This window comes from Rattus norvegicus, chromosome 18 (assembly GCF_036323735.1).
Source record: "Rattus norvegicus strain BN/NHsdMcwi chromosome 18, GRCr8, whole genome shotgun sequence".
In the NCBI taxonomy this organism is placed as follows: Eukaryota; Metazoa; Chordata; class Mammalia; order Rodentia; family Muridae; genus Rattus; species Rattus norvegicus.
In genome coordinates this window covers 26074846-26096179 of record NC_086036.1, presented here as the reverse complement: position 1 = coordinate 26096179, position 21334 = coordinate 26074846, and the positions used below count along the sequence as shown (strand labels likewise).

Sequence of the window (21334 nt, the reverse complement as noted above, 5' to 3'; positions counted from 1 at the left end):
TTACTTGTCCCAGCCAGCCCTGGGCAGGATGTCTTGTGTTGTCTAGGAAACCAAGCTGAGAAAGCCATAGGGAGCAAGCCAGGAAGCCTTTTTCCTCGTGGTCTCTGCCTCAGTTCCCACCGCCAAGTTCCTGCCTCGACACTCTCAAGGATGTGCTAGAACTTGCAAGCCAAATAAATCCCTTATCTTCCCAAGCTGCTTTGGGTCAGTATTTTATCCCAGCAACAGAGAAGCAAAGGTGGGCACTGTTTTATTAAGACACTATCGTCTAAGTTTTGCTCCGTGTTCTAAAAATCATGATTAAGCAATCGGGGATTGGACACATATTCTTCCCCAGTCAAATGTTCAGGTACCTACGTAGCTCCTTCAGGCAGCTTCATGAGAGACATGGAGGCAAACACATCCAGCAAAACCAGGCTCACAATCCTGAGAAACTATGAAATCATACCTATTTCTTGTAGGTAACCGAGTCTTGGCAAAATCTAATCAATAGATTAGAACAGGAACATCTGAGTTCCAATTCCAGCCACGGAGGTCATAGAACAGACTTGCAGTCTTTCTTCATGAAACCATTACTGATTTTATTATTTTCCTTTATTCCTCTGTGTGTGTGTGTGTATGTGTGTGCATGTATGTGAATATGTGTGTGCATGTGCATGTGTGTATGCAAGTGCATGTGTGCACTCATACATGAACCTGCCAGAGAACCTGCCCACCACACCCATATCAACTTCTTATTTATTGTACAATACACCACCCTTCTGAACTCCGCCGATTTCTGAATGTGTTCCAAGTGAATCAGCCGAATGTAATTTAGCAGCCAGAGACGCTGTGCTTTTCCATCTAATGATAGGGAAGAGGAAAGCACTCCATCTGGACAGAAACTGATAATTAACCATATCCCATTCCTGGATATCTGGCTTTTAAACAAAATCGGGCACAGCAATGTTTATTTCTCATGCCTTTTACTGAAAATGCTATTTCATCCTTCTAGCCTTTAAAGAGACAACAGCAGTGCAGTTCGACTATTAGGTTACTAAAAATTGTTTCATTTTATATTACCAGTGTAATGCATTCATTGAAAACAAAAATTGGAAGTTCAGAAAAATCACCAGAAAAAAAAAACCAACTTAACATCTAGGATAATTGTTAGCATTTTTTGATGACTGTTTTTCAGATTTATTTTAAGATAAACAACAGCTCAGAATAACAATTTCTCCATCAGCAATAAATCCGTTTTTTAAAACAAAAGAAACAAGAAAGGTGGAGACTGTTATGAGGGCTCTGTGGGTAAGAGCACTTGCCACGAAGCCTGAAGCCCTGAGTTGGAGCTCTACCACCCACATGGTTGAGGAGAGAACCAGCTGCTACAAGCTGTCCTGTGACTTCCACATGGATGCCATGGTGCATGTATTCATGCAGGCCCTACACACACAATAAATAAATAAATATTTAAAGAATGCAAAATTCATTTGAAAAAATTTAAGGTCATCCTTGGCTACCTAGCAAGTTCTAAGGCAGATCTGCTCTGTGAAATTCTATCCCAAAAAAACAAAAACAAAACGACACGAGCTCAACAAACCTCCAAAATAGAACCCTTTTTCTCTCCTGAGGAGTGTCTAAGTTCATTTGTTTACTCTTTTACACACATTTCAGCTCGACCTTGTCATGAAAATGTAGACCATTTTTTAAGGAATGAAATTTAACAAAGAAAATGAACTATTGATTTCCCTGAAGCCCATAACCATGTCCCCTATAGCTCAATGTTTGACTAATGACATTGATAATTCAACTCTAGTGGCCAGTCTGAATAATTCAGGGGGATAGCTATAAAACTAAAGCAGGCCCAGCAGCAGTCTGCGATTGGTGAGGTCCAAGGGAAGCAACCACACACCCCGCCCTCCTGTCTCCCTTCATGGTGCCACAGCTGTGCTAGAATTTGGGATGAGGAAAGGGTCCTTAGACTTGCATCAGGATCTTGAGTAGGCTGGAGCAGCTTGCTGGGAAGAGTTGATTGTGAAATTTTAGAGGTTTTATGAGTCGGCTATTAAAGACAGCCATTATTAAAGATTAAATGATATCAAATTATAATTCAATTATTATTACGTTGAAAACAAAACTAGTAATGACTTGAGGCTGTCGCTTTTCAGTCAGTTTGCTGCATTTTTTTTAAAGATTTATTCATTTATTATATATAAGTACACTGTAGCTGTCTTCAGATACACCAGAAGAGGACATTAGATCCCTCTACAGATGATTGTGAGCCACCATGTGGTTGCTGGGAATTGAACTCAGGACCTCTGGAAGAGCAGTCAGTGCTCTTAACCACTGAGCCATCTCTCCAGCCCTTTTTTTTTTTTTTTTTTTTTTTAAGTTTGCTGCATTTCTATCCACACTCCAGATACTCTCCCACCTTTTGTGTGGTAGAGTCCTGCATGATGTTTCAGAACCACGCTCGGTGCTGCCACATTGCTATTTTGAAACCTGAGTATCTCTTCGCATCATGGATATCAACAAGTGGTCCAAACCTGGGCTGAGTTATTGCTTTGTAAATTGTTTGTTGATGGAGAATACGTTAATATTATAAATTAAACTTAAAATATGTCCCATCTAGGACTGCTCTATTATGAGTGGCACAAAGGACGGACACATTCTCCTTCAGCACTCAGATACCTTTGTCAGATCCAGCCACACTATTAACCTCATTGACAGATGAGCGGAATGTTGGTATCTCTGTCTTCTGTTTGCTCAGCTTGCTATAGGAGCCCTCTCCCACCCCTGATCCTTTGTGGCATAGCAGCAGCAGATGAGAGAAAATCTGGAGGACATAGGACTCAAAAGAGGGAGGCAGAGACAGGGAGGGAGAGGAAGAACAAATTCTTTTCAGCTTTGTGTCCTGCCTCTTCCTGTCAGCGCCTGCTGGCAGCTGTCTGTGAGAAGGAAAGCAAGTCTTTGCCCAACATGTTGAGCACTGAGCGTTTCCGATTGTGGCAGTCTCAATCACCAGGCCAACTCTGGCATGACTGCATCAGCCATTTTTTTTTTTTTTTGACAAGATCCTGGAGAAAATGGAAAAAGAAAGAAGTTTAGAAGTTTCAACCCAAGATTTCTGGACCCAAGGGTAGATACAACATCCTGGAAAGAGGCCTGTGGTGAAGCAAAAAAGTTCACTCATGGCAGACAGGAAAGAGAGACAGGGCACACAGAGGGGAACTGTGAATGGGGCTGAGAATAACAACACAAAGTCCCCTTGCTGAGAGGAGAGAGTAAATGCTAAATAGACTCAGGGTTGAGGTTAGAGGCTCACAGGGATTCCATTCCTGGCCAGGGAGAAAGCCTGGCAAGGGTCAGGTATGGAGTGTGGTGGTACACAACCTTTTTTTTTTTTTTTTCCGGGGCTGGGGACCGAACCCAGGACCTTGCGCTTGCTAGGCAAGCGCTCTACCACTGACCTAAATCCCCAACCCCGGTGCACAACCTTTAATCCCCACCTGCAGATGTGTGAGGCTGGGGCTGACCTGGTCTACATCTAGAGTTCTCGGCCAGGCCATCGAGCGAGCGTAGTGAGACCCTATCTCCAGAACAAAAACAACAAACTAGCAAAACGTGGCAAGATGACAAGAAGAGGGGAAAAGCGAGAAAGTTAGTTGGGAGTGTCTGTGCTGCTCCAGCCACCTCCCTTTCTTCCCTGTGGCGGACAAACTTCTAGGTAAGGCTAGACAAGTCTGGACCAAAGGGGACTTCTAATTCTTCCCAAGAAGAAGCCACCCTTCAGGGCGGCATTCACGTACACCAAGCAGAAAGGAGAGGTAAATGCAGAGACTGGAGATGATTGCAGCCTAAGCAGGGGAGAGGAACTCAGGGTTCCAGCAAGTCAAGGAGAGGCATGATACAGACTGTCCTATCTTTGGACACAGTAACTACAGCTTGGGTTCTAGGGTGGGCAGCTGAAGGACAGACATGAGGTTGAGTCTCTAAGCCTCACCTGACCTGGGGTGGGGTCAGATGAAAAACTATACATCTTGCAGTCATGAACTGCTAGGCTGCGGCAAGAACAGAGCCACAACTAGGCTATTTGTCCTTCTCTCCCATCCAGACACACGCTATCCTGATGGGGAGAGAAGAAGAGATTCTTTAAGGCTGTTTGTTGAACAGCAACTATGTTGAACTTAACTCCAAGTAGATTGAGTTAAAGTCTTTAACTGAATTGAATATTTACTCCAAGAGACTGACTTGGAAAGTCCAAATACCTGGTCATCTTGAGAGTGGTAAGGCAGAGTTTCCTCCCATTTGGTAAAAAAATGAGGACTTTAGAGATAAGTTGAATTCCGTAATAGAGAAATAAACTATTTCCACTCGAGCTGTAGGTTATAAATCTTAAACCTATTACGCTATCGTATCCATACTCTCTTTGAAGTCTTAGGTTTTGTCTGTGCTGTGGACAGAAGCATTACTCAGATGGGGGTGAGATCATCGCTTCAGCATCTGAACTGTTTGTGGGTTCTGGGGGTACATTCGGTACCTTGGGGGGGGCATTTCTCTTTCTGGGCATCTGGCTTAGAGGCTGGAGCAGTTTTCAGCTTCTCCCAGCAACAATAGCTCAGTGATGGTGCAGCTTCTTCAGATGCTGGGGTGCATTATTCATCCATCATCATCAGAATATGACCTCCAAGGGGCAGAAGCATTCATCAGGCATGAGCGGCAGGCTAATGCCCGTCTGTAAATAACATGCCAGAAAGGGAGTACTTACTTCACGGAGCTCGAGGACAGCAACAAAGAAAAAAGCAGGCCGAAAACTGCCTCCGCCCAAGAGCATTTGATGTTCCCCCAGCCAAATCTCACAAATAATAGACCGCTTTCCCTTCCCCCTTGATGGCAAAGGACAGCAAAGAGGCAGTGCACAAAGTGAGGGGCAGGAATGAGTCAGAGTGGATGTGGTGGCATTAGAGAAGGACAGACATTAATGATGGGGAAGAAGCTGTGCAAACATCAGCTCGCTGACTGTGACTCACAGGGTCTGAGTCTTTCCTCCTCAACCCCAGAAGTCTCCTCTGATCTAAGGGATGCAGTGGGATGAAGACACTGGGCTCACTCTGGGGGAGGGTGCTCTGTTGGTATGGTAAAGTGGTGTTTGCACGGTCATCTATGGTAGAAAAATATGGAGGCTGAGAGCTGAGGGGCTGGGAAGTCAGGGAGATGAGAAGGTCTTCCTTTCTAGTCATGGGAATGAAAGAGTTAAAGAGAATTATTAATTGAGGCAGAAAGTCTACTTCTCTTCACACATCAATTCAATTATCTACCCTTAATACACAAGTGTGTTCATGGAATGCACACACACATACACACACACACACACACACCACACACACACATACCAGACACACACCACACACACACACACACACACACACACACATGTTTTATCAATATAATAATCCCAGGAAGGAGAGAAGTCAGTTAACTTTATGCTGGGACAGAAAATGAAGGGTTACTTTAAAATTTAAGAGTCTTGGGGCTGGAGAGATGGGTCAGTTGTTAAGATCATTGGTCACTCTTCCAGAGGACCTGAGTTTGATTCCCAGAATCCACCTGGTGTCTTACAACCATCTGTAACTCCAGTTTTAGGTATACAGTAACCTTTTCTGGCCTCCTTTAACACCAGGCACACACATGGTGCCCAGACGTACTCACAAGCAAAACACCCATGTACATAAAACAGAAGTAAGTAAATCAAGGGGTTGGGGATTTAGCTCAGTGGTAGAGCGCTTGCCTAGGAAGCGCAAGGCCCTGGGTTTGGTCCCCAGCTCCGAAAAAAAAAACCAAAAAAAAAAAAAAAAAGTAAGTAAATCTTTTAGAAGAAATGCAGTAGTTGAATCTCTTCATTGGTATATCCTTTCATTTTCTTTCTTTTTTCTTTTTAAAGAATCATTTATTTACTTTAGGCATATGAGTACACTGTAGCTGTCTTCAGACACTCCAGAAGAGGTCATCAGATCCCTGTACAGATGGGTGTGAGCCACCATGTGGTTGCTGGGAATTGAACTCAGGACCTCTGGAAGAGCAGTCAGCACTCTTAACCTCTGAGCCATCTCTCTCCAGCCCTATCCTTTCATTTTCTAAGCAGTAAGTGTTTTCAAATATCTTTTGCTTTGGCTTAATCCTTTAAAATATACCTGCAACTAACAAATATGAATTAATTCTAAAATTGATTCTGTATCATAGATGGTTTACTTTTAAAAATGCTTATTGTAGCTTAATATTCATAATCTAAACCCCTTTACTTACTCATGCCATCTAAGCATTGCTAGCACAGCAGTGCATTAATTAACACAGTAACTAACCTCAGAACAGCATATTATGGCTTTGTTACAAAACCTGACAGACGGGAGAAAGAGAGGAGAAAAACAAAGCTCTCTTCAAACCAAGCTACTTTAAAAACCGTTATTAAAACTGATAATGATCTAGTGCAAAGGAGCAGCTTCAATTTATTTACTTCTAAGAAATTTGCATAGGGCCAAATGTTTATGTCACACATTAACTCCTAGAGATTATGAAAGAATAAAGGGGAGTTTTTTATCAAAATCTCCTCATAAGGAGCTACTCGGATATATTGTTTCTAGTTATGGTGCTGAAGAATCATGATCCAGACCTACTTTTTCTGACACGAGGCAAAGAAGACGCTGCCTTTGCCTTTAGTACGGGAATGAAACGACCCCTTTGGACACCAGCATGGAACCCATCTGCGGTGGTGGCTGGAAACAGGTGATGCCCAGCACTGCTCCTGTTGATGAGATACAGAAAGGATCACAGAAGAAGAAACATCAACTCCTGGGAATTGAAGAAATTCAGCTTCTCTCTGAGTGTGGCTCTCTCTGCCCTCGGGGATCATCAGCCAATAAGGTCCAGGAGGGCAATGGGAGCTGATGACAAACGGAGGTTGGGGATGGGAGTGGGGGCTGGGTGGGGGTGGGCGCGTCAGAAGCCCTGTGAGTACCTACTGTGAATGATCACACCAGGACCAGCTGCGAGGAGGCAGATCAACTTTACTTGGGGTGATTTAAGGTTTATATAATTTGTGGGTTTGGGACTGGGAACATCCGGAATAGGCAGAGGTCATTGACTGAAGGCTTAGGGCACGGAAATGCCTCATTAGCATGGGGAAGCATTTCAGGAATCTCAGGTGCTAGTTGAATGGGTTCTTCTCTGGGGAAAAGAAGTTGCTCCTGTAATTTAAGAAGACTGAGTGGCATTCCGCTGGTAGAATTTTGAATTCCCCAGACAAGGTCAGAGGAGGAGAGGCCCTGCCAATGAAGGGAGTCCCCCATATGCTACCCAGCCCAGAGGCAATCTGGTCAGTGGTAGACCTCGACCTTAATTAGCAGAGTTTTCCCCTACAGAAGAGTACAAAGTTTCTTATTCTTGGTGCTTTTTGAAACAAAGACAACAAGCTGGATCTTGGGGAGACTCTTGTTCTGGTCCTCAAAGCTTGTAGAGGCAGGGGTAGGAGTGGTGATAGGAATGAGTGGGGGTGGGGTTGGCAACAGAAAGACGGAAGTGATTTCGTATTTCAGTTCCACCTGCAGATCGTCCAGCTCCTCCACTGAAAGCTTCCATTTGGAGTAAGATAACCAAAGACTGCTAAGTCCACAAGGTCCCCGGAGAACCATTTATGTGGGGGCTGTGGCAATATTCATCTAACACTGGGCTAGCTCCAGCTAACGGAACACTTAACTGGTGGTAAAGTGGGTTTGAAAATTGAAACAAATAATCTAAGGAGTTCTACCAAGATGCACTTTGGTACAAAACCGCATATGGCTGATGCGCATTGGTCTCTTCCACTGATTTCAGATAATAATAAAAGTTATTTGTGGGGTTGGGGATTTAGCTCAGTGGTAGAGCGCTTGCCTAGCAAGCGCAAGGCCCTGGGTTCGGTCCCCAGCTCCGAAAAAAAAGAAAAAAAAAGTTATTTGTATCACGTTGTAGGTATTGGAAATAAAGCCTAGCTTCTTGGAAAGGTACAGTAACAAAGATGAAGCTATTGGAAAACATTCACTCATTGAATTTTTCCAGGAACAGATGGCAATATTTAAGATTTTGATGGGGGTTGGGGATTTAGCTCAGTGGTAGAGCGCTTGCCTAGCAAGCGCAAAACCCTGGGTTCGGTCCCCAGCTCCGAAAAGAAAAAAGAAAAAAAAAAAAAAAGAAAAAAGGAAAGATTTTGATACCCAAATTGAAGAATTAAATATAAAATCTTCATGTGTGCTAACCTTATAGATAACCTCATAAGAGTAACCTTTTCTGTTGGGTTTTTAAGAAATGTGAAATATTCTAAACTACAAAGGGCTCTTTGTACCAATCAGTGTGCCTAGCCTGCTCCAAATACCACAGTACCTTTAGTATTTTCTTGGTTTATTTAGCTGAAGTTAATATTGAAACAATATAATAGTTCTCTGTATCCATGGACTCAAACAACTGCAAATTGAAAACATTTGGGAAAAATATTATCTATAGTTAATATGTGCCTCCCTTTTCCCTGTTATTACTCCCCGAACAGTGCAGTAGGACAACTATTTGTAGAGCATCTGAAGTGAATTAAAGAACATAGGAAGATAGATGTCTGTAGGTTTTATGCAAATGCTAAATCATTTTATATATCACACTTGAGTATAGGTAATTTTCGATATCTGTGGAGCTCTTGTCCCTTGTAGCTACAGAGGGATTATTTCAACATTAGATTTGGATTGCATTCTAATCTATATCAAAAGAGTCTAAACCCGTGAGTTTCAATTCCACACCAGAGCGAATTACTTATATTCCTCTTCTATCTTGAAGAGCACATCCAACACTTCAAATAGTTGGCAAGAAAATGAAAGGCCTGTCCCCAAGAATGCTCTGCTTCAGGCTTCATCAGGGACAAGCTCTTTAGTGGAGCATAGCAGCTGTCGTGGGGAAGCAGAAGGCGAGACCATGTCAGTGATCTAGAACATACATGCCCTTACATGCAAGTCTATTTGTATCCCTAGAACTGGGTCTAATCATTTTCTTATGTTAATAGAAATTTTTTTTCACCAAAAAAATACTCATAATAAATGAAATAATTTTATTTGTTTCTCTTAGTTTAGTTTTGGGAGACTGGGTTTCTCTGTGGATAATATGTGGTTGCTGTGTGAACACCCGGCAGGTGACAGGAAAATGGAGAGAGGTGAGGTATAGGTGTGGCACAGTTTGAAGAATGGAACCTTTGATCCCTTCCTCTGAGAAGCTGTGTTGCTGTCAGACACAGTAGGCTGTGGACACAGCAGGCTGTGCTCATCGTGTTCTCTCCGGCATTTTGATGTCTTTGTTCATCTTTTAAAAGCTGCTTCTAGGCAAGAAAGCAGAGCTGTTTCTAAAGATTTCTATCTTAGCTTTGTTAATATTATTATTAATTTGTGGGCTTGGAGCCTTAGTCAGTGACCTCTGTTTTGTAGGATTACACAAAGGACATTTAAACTAAAGGGAGAAACATCTTTTCCTAGGGGACCATGGAGATGGCTTAGGGGCAAAATGTTTGTACAAGCATGTGGGCTTGAATTAGGATCCCAGGTACCCATTTAAAAGCTGAGTACAATAGCACTGAAACCACTGTGCTACACGAGAATCCCTAGGACTCTGTGGGCAGCCAGTCTAGTCCATGGTGAGCTTCAGGGGCAGTGTGTGCCCCTGTCTCAGAACACAAGGGTATGCCTAGAAGATCCAACTCCCTTCTCTGCCTCCACGGCCACCCACCTACCAATGGCATACACAGATACAATGGAAATACAGATACACATACACATAAGTAAAAATAAATCTTAAAACGAGTAAGGCAGAGAGCACTACAGAAAGACACTCGGCGTTGACCTCTCACCTCCATACCTGCACATACATGTGCGTCTCTTCCTCTTCCTACACACAACCCTTTTCTTAAACCTCCACTGCACTTTTCTGCTTTATTACAGGATTTTCTTTTTCTAAGAGTGTTCTGTCAAATTAAAAAAAAAACAATTATGAAAAGCCCACCTAGTCAGGGAAAAACAAGTCTATCATCGCGAGACATTATTGGTTATAACATGAACACCGACTGATAAAGATATTCCTTTTTATCATTCTTAAGATTTTTTTAAGTGATACACAATTCGACTATGGTAAAGTGACCTTTGTAGTGGAGAGATTTTCAGTTATTGACAGAGTCATGTAAGCACCATGGCAACCAAGAGATGAAATGTTCCCATCACACAAAAAACTTCATCCTTATTGTATTGGGATCATGTCAGATGTCAGACATATCACTATTAGTAAAACACTTCCCCAAGCTCCAGAAAGCACTGATTTGTATCCAGCCCCAAAGGTTTGCCTTTTTTCAACAGTTATATGGTGAATTTCATCCTACATGACTTTTTACGGTATGTATCAATTAGCACTATAATTCGAGATTCATTCAGGCTGGTTTGTGTATCAACAGTTTGCCTTTTTTTTTGTTGAATAATACATCACCGTGGGATGAAGCGGTCCACGTCTTCATTCCCAAGCTCAGCACTGCGATGCACTGAACTGTTTCCTCTAAACTCAAAAGCTGAGACCTGAACACTGCAGTGACTGCCTTCTTGTCAAGGCTACAGAAACAGAGGAGGTTGGATGAGGCAGGAGAGAGGGGCCCTAACGTGATAGGTTGATGCCTTTATGAAAGAAGGAGGAACTTTAGAAATTTCTTTCTCCAAACCCATGCCCTGTTGGAAGCCAGGAAGAGCTGTCTCACAGAAACCTAGTTAGCCAGCACCTCAATCTTTGACGTCTGGTTTCCAGAACCACGAGAAAATACATTCCCCCTTCTCCCAACTCCATGACATTTTGTTATAACATCCCAGGAAGCTCAGTGGACAGAAGAAAGAAAAAAGAATGAACCAGAAGTCCACTCATGACTAATAAAGAATGTTGCATCCTTACACAGCGGCCAGGGTGGATTCTCTGCCCTCAGTGAGCTGTGAAAAAACACAGCCATAGGACTGGGGCACCAGACTTCATCTCATTTTGGGAAACACTTAAAAACATCAGAGCAAGATGAGGCAGCTAAGTTATGACTGTCTGACAATGTTACTAAGTGAGCTTATTTCTTTTTGCAAGTAGTTCTCTCTACATATATGAGAAGAAGTACCCACGTCCTTCCTTCCATTACAGATTGGAGGAGAACTCAATCCTCCTAAGGGGAATTTTTAACATACTCTTCTTAGACATAAGATGACTAAGAAGGGGGCTATTTCCTGTGACGTTTGCTACAAGGGAGGTTCCCAGGCCCTATGCATGAAGATCTTCAGTTTTTATCAGACAGGTTAACTCTGATGCAGATCATTGTACAATCTCATTTCAAGGCATAGTTGATGGACTGGTGAGGTGACTCAGGGTGATGGCACTGTTGCCAAGCATGGAGTGTGACTGAGGACCACACAGTAGAAAGGAAAAACAGACTCTTGCAAGCTGTTCTCTGACATCCACACAATTGTTATGGCACAAGCATGTCTATGTGTCTACATACATACATGTACACACACACACAATAAATTAGTTAAAATATATTTTAAAAATCATAGTTACCAAAAAACCAAACCAAACCAAATAAATAAATAAATACTCAAACCCGAACAGACATGGAGAGATGGCTTAGCAATTAAGAGCATCATTGCTCTTCCAGAGGTCCTGAGTTCAATTCCCAGCAACCACATTGTAGCTCACAACCATCTGTAATGTGATGCTCTCTTCTGAAGTGCCTGAAGACAGCTACAGTGTACTCATATATAAATAAAATAAATAAATCTTAAAAAAAAACCAAACAGACAAACAAAAATCTGGGCAGGGGTGGCACACACATTTGATCCCAGCACTCAGGAGGCAGAGGCAGGTGGATTTTTGAGTTTAAGGCCAGTCTGGCCTAGAAAGTGAGTTTCAACACAGCCAGGGCTACATAGAGAAGCTGCCTTGAAACACAAAAAACAACCCAACAACCACCACAAAACATAGTTACTTAGAAATGGACAACTTCTCTGACATAAAACAAAATGTCACATCCAAAATGTATTGTAGGGCTAAAGAGAAAGTTTACTTGGTAAAGTGCTTGCCCACACAAACAGGAGGACCTAAGTCAAATCCCATGCTATAAACCAAGCAAAACAGGCACAGTAGTGTGTGCTTGTAGTCCCAGCACTGAGGAGGGAGAGACAGCAAGATTCCTGGGGCTCCCTGGTTGACCAGCCTTAAACAAATCCATGAATGTCAGGCTAATGAGAGACAAACAAGAGAAAATCAAGATGGGGTCCTGGAGAGAGGGCTCAGTGACTAGATAGCTTGCTACTGTCCCAGAGGACCTATGTCAGGCAGTGACAACCACTTGCAACTCCAGTTTCTAGGGATCTGACACCCTCTTTTGGCTTCTTGCATACACATGCACTCATATGACATATTCACTCACAGACACAGACATATGCATAAAAAAACCAACATAGGCAGCTCCTGGAGAATGACATCTAAAATTGTCCTTTACCCTCAACACACCACACACATGCATGTCTACTCCTCTCCCTCCACACACACTAAGATAAAACACACTATGGCTGGCTTAGCTTCAGGTCCTAACTCTCAGAAAGATACACAGGCACCAAGTAAGATGCATTTAGTTGTATGTATATCAGACATACAGGCTGATGCATCTAAATGTAGATGTTTATCTTCCCTGGGTCCATTAGTGTCTGTACATAAAATCCTTCCATCAAATCCTAAATGTGAGGGCTGCTAAATGACCTGTAACCTCTCACACCTTTTAGTGTGTTGAACGCAGAAGGAGGAAAACTCCTGTAGGCGTCACTGCAGGGTATCAGGGAGGGACAGCTGTTCCTAGCCGCTGCTCAACAATCTGCAGTGGGGGGAAAAATGAATGTTTCAGTAGTTTTGAATAGTCTGCTTCAGAATTTGGAAAGCAGAATGTGGCTCTTTGATGCTCACTGAGCATTTTTGGGGCAACTAATTCGGGTACATTTATCTTCTGTGACATCGACTAATGGAGCTATCTACCTCCCTGGAGCATGTTAAAAGTGAGTGGCTAAAATGTGCTTATTCCATTCTTCACAATGAGGCGGGTGTGTCTCGAGGGTAGAGGCAGCCCACGTGGGCACCCTGCCTGAGAAGCTAAACTAAGGAGTTCTCCAGTAGTGGTTTGGTTGGGGGTGTTTGCTGTTTTAACCTCTGAGATGTGGGTGAGGGCTCAGATTTCTTAAGAGTCGGACTCTGGGAGTTAAAACAGTTTTAATCAATCCTGTCAAATATATTCCAGTTTAAAAACGTTTCCATTTTAAACAGAGTGTGAAAGCAAACAGAAGTTAATTAAAAGGAGCACTGCTGAGCACCCCCGTGTTTCAGTGTCTGAACCCTAGGGAAGCGAGCGCTGTAGAGAACTGGGCTTTACTGAGACTCTTTTGTCGCTAGCTTTAAAACAGGCCTGGGACAAAAATCTCTCGGTGGTGATGGCGGCCATGTTGAAGCGAAAGTAAAGAAAGCAAAGAAGCAGGAGACAACTCTCCTGCTTTTGTGCAGAAAATCTCATGAACGTGTGATTAACGAGGCTGCAGAGATGGCTCGGCCGCTCCAATCCAGGTTCCGTTCCCAGCGCCCACACCGTGGCTCACAACCATCTGTAATTCCGCTCAGGGAATCTGACACCCACTTCTGAGCTCCTTGGGCACCAGACATAGATATATGTGCAGACAAAATACCCATACGAACTATTGATGACGATGAATGATAAAGATAAGACAAGAAAAATACAGTCTCCAGTTTAAGGAAAGAGCAGAGAAGGGCTAGAGGAAGAAAGACCAAATCTAAGACGTGGGGTTACATTTCACGAGTTTTTAACTTCATAGGAGAGACAGCACAAATCTAAGGAAGAAAGGCAAAGCGGAGGTTTTCCTTGGTGGAGCCGAGCCTGTCTACCCACTGGAGGAGAGCTAATTCTGCGAGGCAGACCTCTTCGCCATAGGACACACTCCATGCTGTGGTTACAAACCTTGACATGGCAGTGCCCCTAAACCTGTCCCTACTAATTCATACGTCTCAGGTCAGCCGCTCACACTGTCAGCTTGACTTTTCATTCTGAGGAAGACGATAGCGTCAACACAGCTAAGGAGATTATGTAAGAGTCATCTGAATTTGATCAACCTTTGGAGACTTTCAGCTATTGAAGACTTGGACTGACTACAGTACAGGAAGGGTAGAGACGTGAATCACTGACCATGAAACTTGCCACAAATACATGTTCCTGATGCCACAGGGCTTTTACCTTTTAAGGTAGATTCAAAACCTGTGCGCTGTATTTAGAAGTAAGAGTTAGACAAGGTTCAAAGGAGGCATTAATTGTCATTCTTGTCTTCGATTTTAACCATTCTTATCTGAGCACTGAAACAAACTCCTTAAAGCAAACCTCGAATTTCTTGTTTTCTTTCTGTCTTTGTTTTTGTTTTAATGCTTGTGTGAGCATGTATTTGTGAGCCTGTGTGTGCCCACATATGTTCACATATGTGTGGAAGCCAGAGGTCAAATTCAGTTGTTGCTCCTCAGGAGCTGTTCACCTTGTTTTTTTTGAAGCAGAGTCTCTCTCTGTTCTGGGGATAGCGAATTAGGCTAGGCTGGCCGGGGTGCCCAGTGGTCCTTCTGTGTCTCCCTAACCCTGAGATCACAGACTATACCACCATACCTGGCCTTTCTCTGTGGGTTTGGGGATTGAACTCAGGTCCTTGTGCTTGCAAGGCAAGCACTTTACCAATCGAGCCATTCCCATCACCGTTTTTAATGAATGTCATGACTGTTCAATAGCAAAACAGTCAATAGAAAAAATAATACATATTACATATAAGTTGGACTTTATTGAAACTTAAAAATTTTGCGCACTAAAGAACATTGTCAACAAGCACAGAGACAGCTCATAGAATGGGAGAAAATGTCTGAAAATCTTTTAGTTGATAAGGAAGTGCTATTTGTAATATGTAGCAAACCCCAAATAGTTAAAAATTAAGCAAAGGAAAAGCTGGAGTAAGGGAATACTGTTTTTATTTTTTAAAGATTTATTTATTTATTTTATGTATATGAATATACTGTTCTGACACATTGGAAGAGGGCATCGGATCCCATTACAGATGGTTGTGAGCCACCATGTGGTTGCTGGGAATTGAACTCAGGACCTCTGGAAGAGCAGTCAGTGCTCTTAACCACTGAGCCATCTCTCCTGCCCAAGGGAATACTCTTCTACTTCAGAGTTGGGAAGGCAGAGACAGGCTTGCTGGGAAGTCAGCCTAGGCTACTTAGTGACTTCTATGCTAGTAAGAGAACTTGTCTTAAAGAGAAAAAAATGGGTGGTGCCTGAAAAACCAAAGTGCAGCATCACATACACAAATATACACATGCACACACACACATGCATGCACACATACATGCATGCATGCATGAACATATGTACACAGACACAGACAGACAGACAGACAGACAGACACACACACACACACACAAGTGCACACACGCACATACACATACATAGGCACAGGAACTGAATAGACATCCTCCAAAGAAGATATACAAGTGGCCAGCAAACATAGCGAATGATATTTAATATCATTAATCAACATGGAAATGCCAATCAACACCACAATAAATATTACTTTGTACCAATTAAGATGGTTATTATTTTATAAAATGTTCTTCAGAAAATAGCAAGGCAAGAACTGGCATCATAAAGTTATCCTCCATTTGACACATACATACATTCATACATACATACACGGCCTGCATACCCATGCATATCATGGACTACTAATAATTATAATAGATAAATATTTAAGATACACTAATCTATAATTACTATACAGTAACTCAGGAATTCAAGGTCATCCTTAGTTATGATTGTGAATCCAGCCTGGGCTACATAAGAGTCCTTCTCCCTGGCCGGTGGTGGCGTATATCTTTAACTCCAGCAGTCGGGAGGCAAAGGCAGGTAGATCTCTGAATTCCAGGCCAGAGTGAGATCTGGTTTACAGAGGAGCTCCAGGATGGGCAGGGTCACACAAAGAAACCCCATATTGAGCCACCCCCACCCCCCCTCGGCCTGACATATAACATTAGTGGAACGTGAAGATTCACAAAGTGACATAAATAGGTCACGAAAGGACAGATGCAGCATGAGTCCTCACATACTGGTTTTCTGGAATAAGCAGGTTTAGGTTCCTGGAAATGCAGTGGACAAGTGGTTGCTAAAGGTAGAGGGGAGGAGAAAGCACAGGTCGTCCGTCCCAGATCCCAAGACACGGTTGTTTCGTGCCACTCACAGTGGATATACCAAGTGTAAAGGTTAATCTTCACTCAGTTGGAATGGATTTAGGATCCCCTAAAAGGCACACTCCTGGGTGTGTCCAGGAGAGTGTTTCTACAGAGGTTAGACTAATGAAGAACAATCCTCCCTGAATGTGAGAGGCACAGTAACAAGGCTGGGAGCCTTGATTTACTAAAAGGGGGAAGGAGAGAGCATGCGTTGAACAGCGTATGCATGTGTGCTTCCTGACAAGGAGACAGCAAGCTGCCTGGTGCCACCCCTGCTGCCAAGCCCTGTCTGCAATGACGGGCTGTATCTCCTCAAACAGGGAGCAAAAGGCCCCCAATTGCCTTTGTTGAGTATTCTGTTACAGTGTTGTGATTGCCCCAGACCAGAAACAGAAACAAGCATGTTTATCCTTCCACCATGTCAGGACTTACTGGATAAAAATACATTCACAAGCTATGTTAGTTTCCTTGGCTATAATTTGCTAAGTAGCTCATATGTCTCACGGTATCTGGGCATTGGCAGATACAGGTTCATCCCATCCTAATTACTAATATTAACTCTTAGGTCACACATTACCTATCACACAATGGCTATGTATCTCTGCTGTGTGTGTATGTGCATATGTTTTTACTAAATGGCTACGAAAGGGTTAAAGAAGTTTGCGGAAGGCAGAGGAGAAGCAGGTGCCGATTTAAAGAAAGTTAATGAAGGGTCAGAACACGTTAAGCTGCAGAGGGGAAGACTGGGACTGTGGGGTCTGTGTCAGTAAACTGCAGGACCACGGGGACTCTAGTGATGAGGGACATGACCAGAACCAGATGGATGAATGGGTGGCAATTTTTAATAGTCCATGTCAACAATGCAGCCCAGCTGAAGGCCCTGGGATGTTTGGGAGCTCTCTGATTGTTGATGACACTAAAGTGTCATCTTTGTCTAGACAAATTGCCCTGCCTCCCATGTGTCTGAGAGCCATTGTCTTTACCGTATATAGACTTTTAATTGGGGGAGAGGATCTGGGGAAGGACGGTAGTGATAAGTGCACAGTGGTGTGTGTGTGTGTGTGTCCTTAATACCATAAAGCAGTGTGCTTAGAAGCGGTTAGGATGATACATTTTGTATATAAATGAAAAGGAATCTATCTGGGCAGTGGTGGCGTACACCTTTAATCCCAGCACTCAGGAGGCAGAGGCAGGCCAACCTGGTCTACATAAGTGAGTTCCGGTCAGCCAGGACTACACACACATACACACAGAAAAGAGGACTCCAGGAAAGACTCATTCTTTCTCATTGTGAGGACAATACCCTGATGGCCGCCCCCTCCTTCACATTTTCTCTAGTTCCGCGTTGAATGAGATTTGCTTGACGAGTCTCAATCTGCAGCAGTTTTCCCCTCTACCACTTCAACTGTGAGCCTCTATGCTGATGGGTTCACCATTTGAATTAGAAACATTTACTAACTGTGTAGTGTGTGCAGGGCCCTGTGCTCCATGCTGTGCACATAACAGCATAATATGGGCCCAGTGACCTGAAACAGCATCCTGTAAAGACATGGTCACAGGTCCTAGGGCACATGGAGGACAGTGCATTACTTCTGGACAGAATGGCAGTCGATATGTTCACTGGGAGTTGGAGAGCAAAAACAGCCTTGGGAGACATGGGTTGAAGCAAGTTGTGAATATTACATAGGATTTGATAATAGGGAAATAGGTAGACAGAACTCCCGAGGGAATTTGTTACCTGCAGAGTTAGCTAACCTTGGCATATACTATTTGTTTTCGGGGACTAGATGCCAGGTAATTCCACACCAGTCATGACAATCAGAAGATCTCCAAACATTTCAAATGTTACCAGACTGGCAACATAGCACATCCACTCCATCCATAGCAACCGATAGGGAGCCCATCTCTGGAACAAAGATTTAAGTTGGACCAGAGCAGAAAGTCCTTTTATGATTTTGTTTTCTGTCACATGTGGATTGTTTTTTAAAAGGTCTTTTGTTCATTTCATTTTTCCTATTACTTTTAATTTTTTACATTCCAGTCATTGCCCCCCATCCCCATCTCCCCTCCCACAGTTCTTCATCCCATTCCTCCTCCCCGTCTTCAAGAGGATGTGTCCCTACCCCTGTGCCAGGCCTCCCCACTCCCTGGGACCTCAAGTCTCTCTAGGTTTAGGCACCCCTTCTCCCACTGTGGCCAGATTCTGTACTGTACATATGTCAGGGGGTCTCCAATATGCTGCCCGGTTGGTGGCTTAGTATCTGAGAGATCTCAAGGGTCCACTTTAGTTGAGACTTCTGGTCTTCCTATGAAGTTACCCTCCTCCTTGGCTTCTTTCAGCCTCTCCTTAATTCAACCACAGGGGCCCCCAACTTCAGTCCATTGGTTGGGTGTAAGTATTTGTGTCTGTCTCAGTTAACTGCTTGTTGGGCCTCTCAGAGGGCAGCTATGCTAGGCTTCCTCTGTAAGCACACCATAGCATCAGGACTTGGAGCCTCCCCTTGAGATGGATCCCAAGTTGGGCTGGTCCAGTTACCCTGGTCTCTTCTCCATTTTCATCCCTGCAGTTCTCTTAAATAGGAACAATTCTGGGTCAGAGTTTTTGGCTGTGGAATGGCAACCCCATCCCTCCACTTGATGCCCCGTCTTTCTACTGGAGGTGGACTCTACAAGTTCCCTCTCCCCAGTGTCGGACATTTCATCTAAGGTCTCTCCCTTTGAGTCCTGAGCTTCCCTCACTCCTCTACTGGGTCTCTGGTACTTTCTAGAGGGTCCTCCCCTCCCCCTCCCAAGGTTGAATATTTCCATTCATTCTGCTGACCCTCAGGGCTTTTCCTCCCCCCCAACCCCTTCCATATCTGATCATGTTCCCCTTTTTCCTTCCCCTCTCCCCTCTCCCTCCCTGCCTCCCATGATTTTTTTCTTCTCCCTCCCAAGTAGGATTGAAGCATCTTCACCTGGGCCCTTCAGCTTGTTAACCTTCTTGAGTTCTGTGAATTGTGTCCTGGGTATTCTGTACTTTTTTTGGCTAATATCCACTTATAAGTGAGAACATACCATGCATGTCCTTTTGGGTCTAAGTTACCTCACTGTTCTTTTCATTTTATGAGAAAGTTGATCTGAAATCTTAAGAGTATGAACTACCTGGTAACTCAAGCAATCGGCGAGCTAACATCATAGTCACGGCACTGACCCACCCAGAGACGCTTAAGCAGTTGAATTTAGCCATATTGGCTAATGTGACCAGGGGAGTATCTTTTAATTTAAAGGAATAGTGTGGCAGAGAGGCCCTACAAGTACACGGGCCATTCTAAAGCTTCCCTACTATTGAAAGTTGAGATACATAAAGACTTAAACTGAGGGCATAATACAGGACATAGAAGGGAGTGGGCAGCAAGTTGTGTGCAGGAAGAAGGAGGACTGGGAGCAAGCGACAACACAGCTGGACCAGCCCTAAGGAAAAGTGTTTCTGAGAAGCAGAGAAGTCAGTGAGTGAAAGCACGGGTCTCCGTATGGAGGACAGATGGGGTTGGGTTGGACCATTTCAGATTACGGAGAGGATGTGTGTGGTAAGGGGTCTAGCTGAGCACGGAGTCACATGTAGGTAATGAAGGTGAGAGTGTGTAGACTTGCATTATTCACAGAAGAACATACCAAGAGGGAAAGGCTTTGCACAACTTGGCTTTTCCCGATTTGGCTGTTTGCTTTTGCTCAGTGGCTGTTTGCTTTTGCTCAGTGGTGTCTCTTGGAGGCATGTAGGTGAAAAATCTCCGATTTGAGATTCTTAAATCCACACTGAGAGTTCAGCGGGTCCCTTTAAAAGCCCCAGGAGAATAAATAGCTCCCTTCCTCAAAAGCTCTAAACCATTTCCCCTTTCCAGGGAGGAAACACAGACAAAGCAAGGGCAGATTTCAGCCTGAGGGCCTCTCCCCAGCTGACAGCCAGCGATGCAGTTCCTAAGCTGGGGACCATCCCATTGTCCTTTGAGAGAGCCAGCTGCAGAGCTAGATAGAGTGAGCCTGTCTCTTCAACCCCAAGACTGCAATTATGCTAAAATGGGATCTGCAGCAGTGAATATAAGGAGAAGCCTTGGAATGCGTCTCCCACACTAAACAGCTTTATGGTTGAAAGGAAGCAATTACTGAGAACAAGATGAGGCTAAGTAAAAAAGCCTAACTTTCCAACTTTTCTAACTTATATTGACAGGACTGTGCTGACCTCAACGAGTTTGTACCCCCTCCCCCTGCCAAAGCCACGACTTCAGTTTTCTGCCTTCGGATTGAGTGGGAATAATTTTTAAAAATTAACTCCTCCCAGGGCTGCAAAGGCAGCTCAGTTGGCAAAGTGCTCATCTTGGAAACACGAGGACCTGCTAGGCAGGTGGCGCATGCCTTTAACTCCAGCACTTGGGAGGCAGAGGCAGGTGAATCTCTGAGTTCGAGGCCAGCCCACTCGAGTTCCAGTACAGTCAGGGCTCCGCAGAAAAACTCCTGTCTCGAAAACCCAAAAATAAATAAATAAAAATAAGCACAAACCATCTGCGGGCTGGTATGCCGTTGTAATCTTCAGTGCTGGGAGGGCAGCGGCAGGTCAGTTATCTCTGGGACTTTCTGGCTGGTTAGCATGTCCTAATCAGTGAGTCCCAGGTTCCAACGAGAGACCCCGTCTCAAAAGCTAAGGTGGATGGTGTCTAAACAGGAACACCTCGATACTTGAGAACAAACACGCACGCACGCACGCACGCACGCACGCACGCACGCACGCACGCACGCACGCACGCACGCACGCACGCACGCACCGCCTCCTCCTTTCTACTCAGCTGAAAGCAACTTCCTTGAGTGACTTAATAGTATCACTAGTTTTATTAAAGTTGTGTGTTTAATTATCTGTTAGACTTTGCAAGAATTAACTATCCAAGAAAGTTTTCTGGTACATAACGAATGAGTACTATGTTTTTCTTCTTTT

The 21334-nt window shown here is 43.8% G+C and overlaps 1 long non-coding RNA gene across 4 annotated transcripts; it reads right to left on the bottom strand.

Moving 5' to 3' along the window:
* Positions 1–2160: 2160 nt before the first annotated feature.
* LOC103694952 (uncharacterized) lies at positions 2161–21124 on the bottom strand. 4 transcript variants are annotated; one of them, XR_001842083.3, is made up of 5 exons: positions 20905–21124; positions 9898–10003; positions 6654–6781; positions 4523–4717; positions 2161–3059 (listed from the first exon to the last, which is right to left on the bottom strand). It is a non-coding gene; the product is annotated as an uncharacterized LOC103694952 (long non-coding RNA). The 4 variants fall into 4 exon arrangements; XR_005496420.2 differs by lacking the exons at positions 2161–3059; positions 4523–4717; positions 6654–6781 and adding an exon at positions 7674–9364 and having other exon boundaries at positions 9890–10003; positions 20905–21121; XR_005496421.2 differs by lacking the exons at positions 2161–3059; positions 4523–4717; positions 6654–6781 and adding an exon at positions 7674–9361 and having other exon boundaries at positions 20905–21121.
* Positions 21125–21334: the final 210 nt, after the last annotated feature.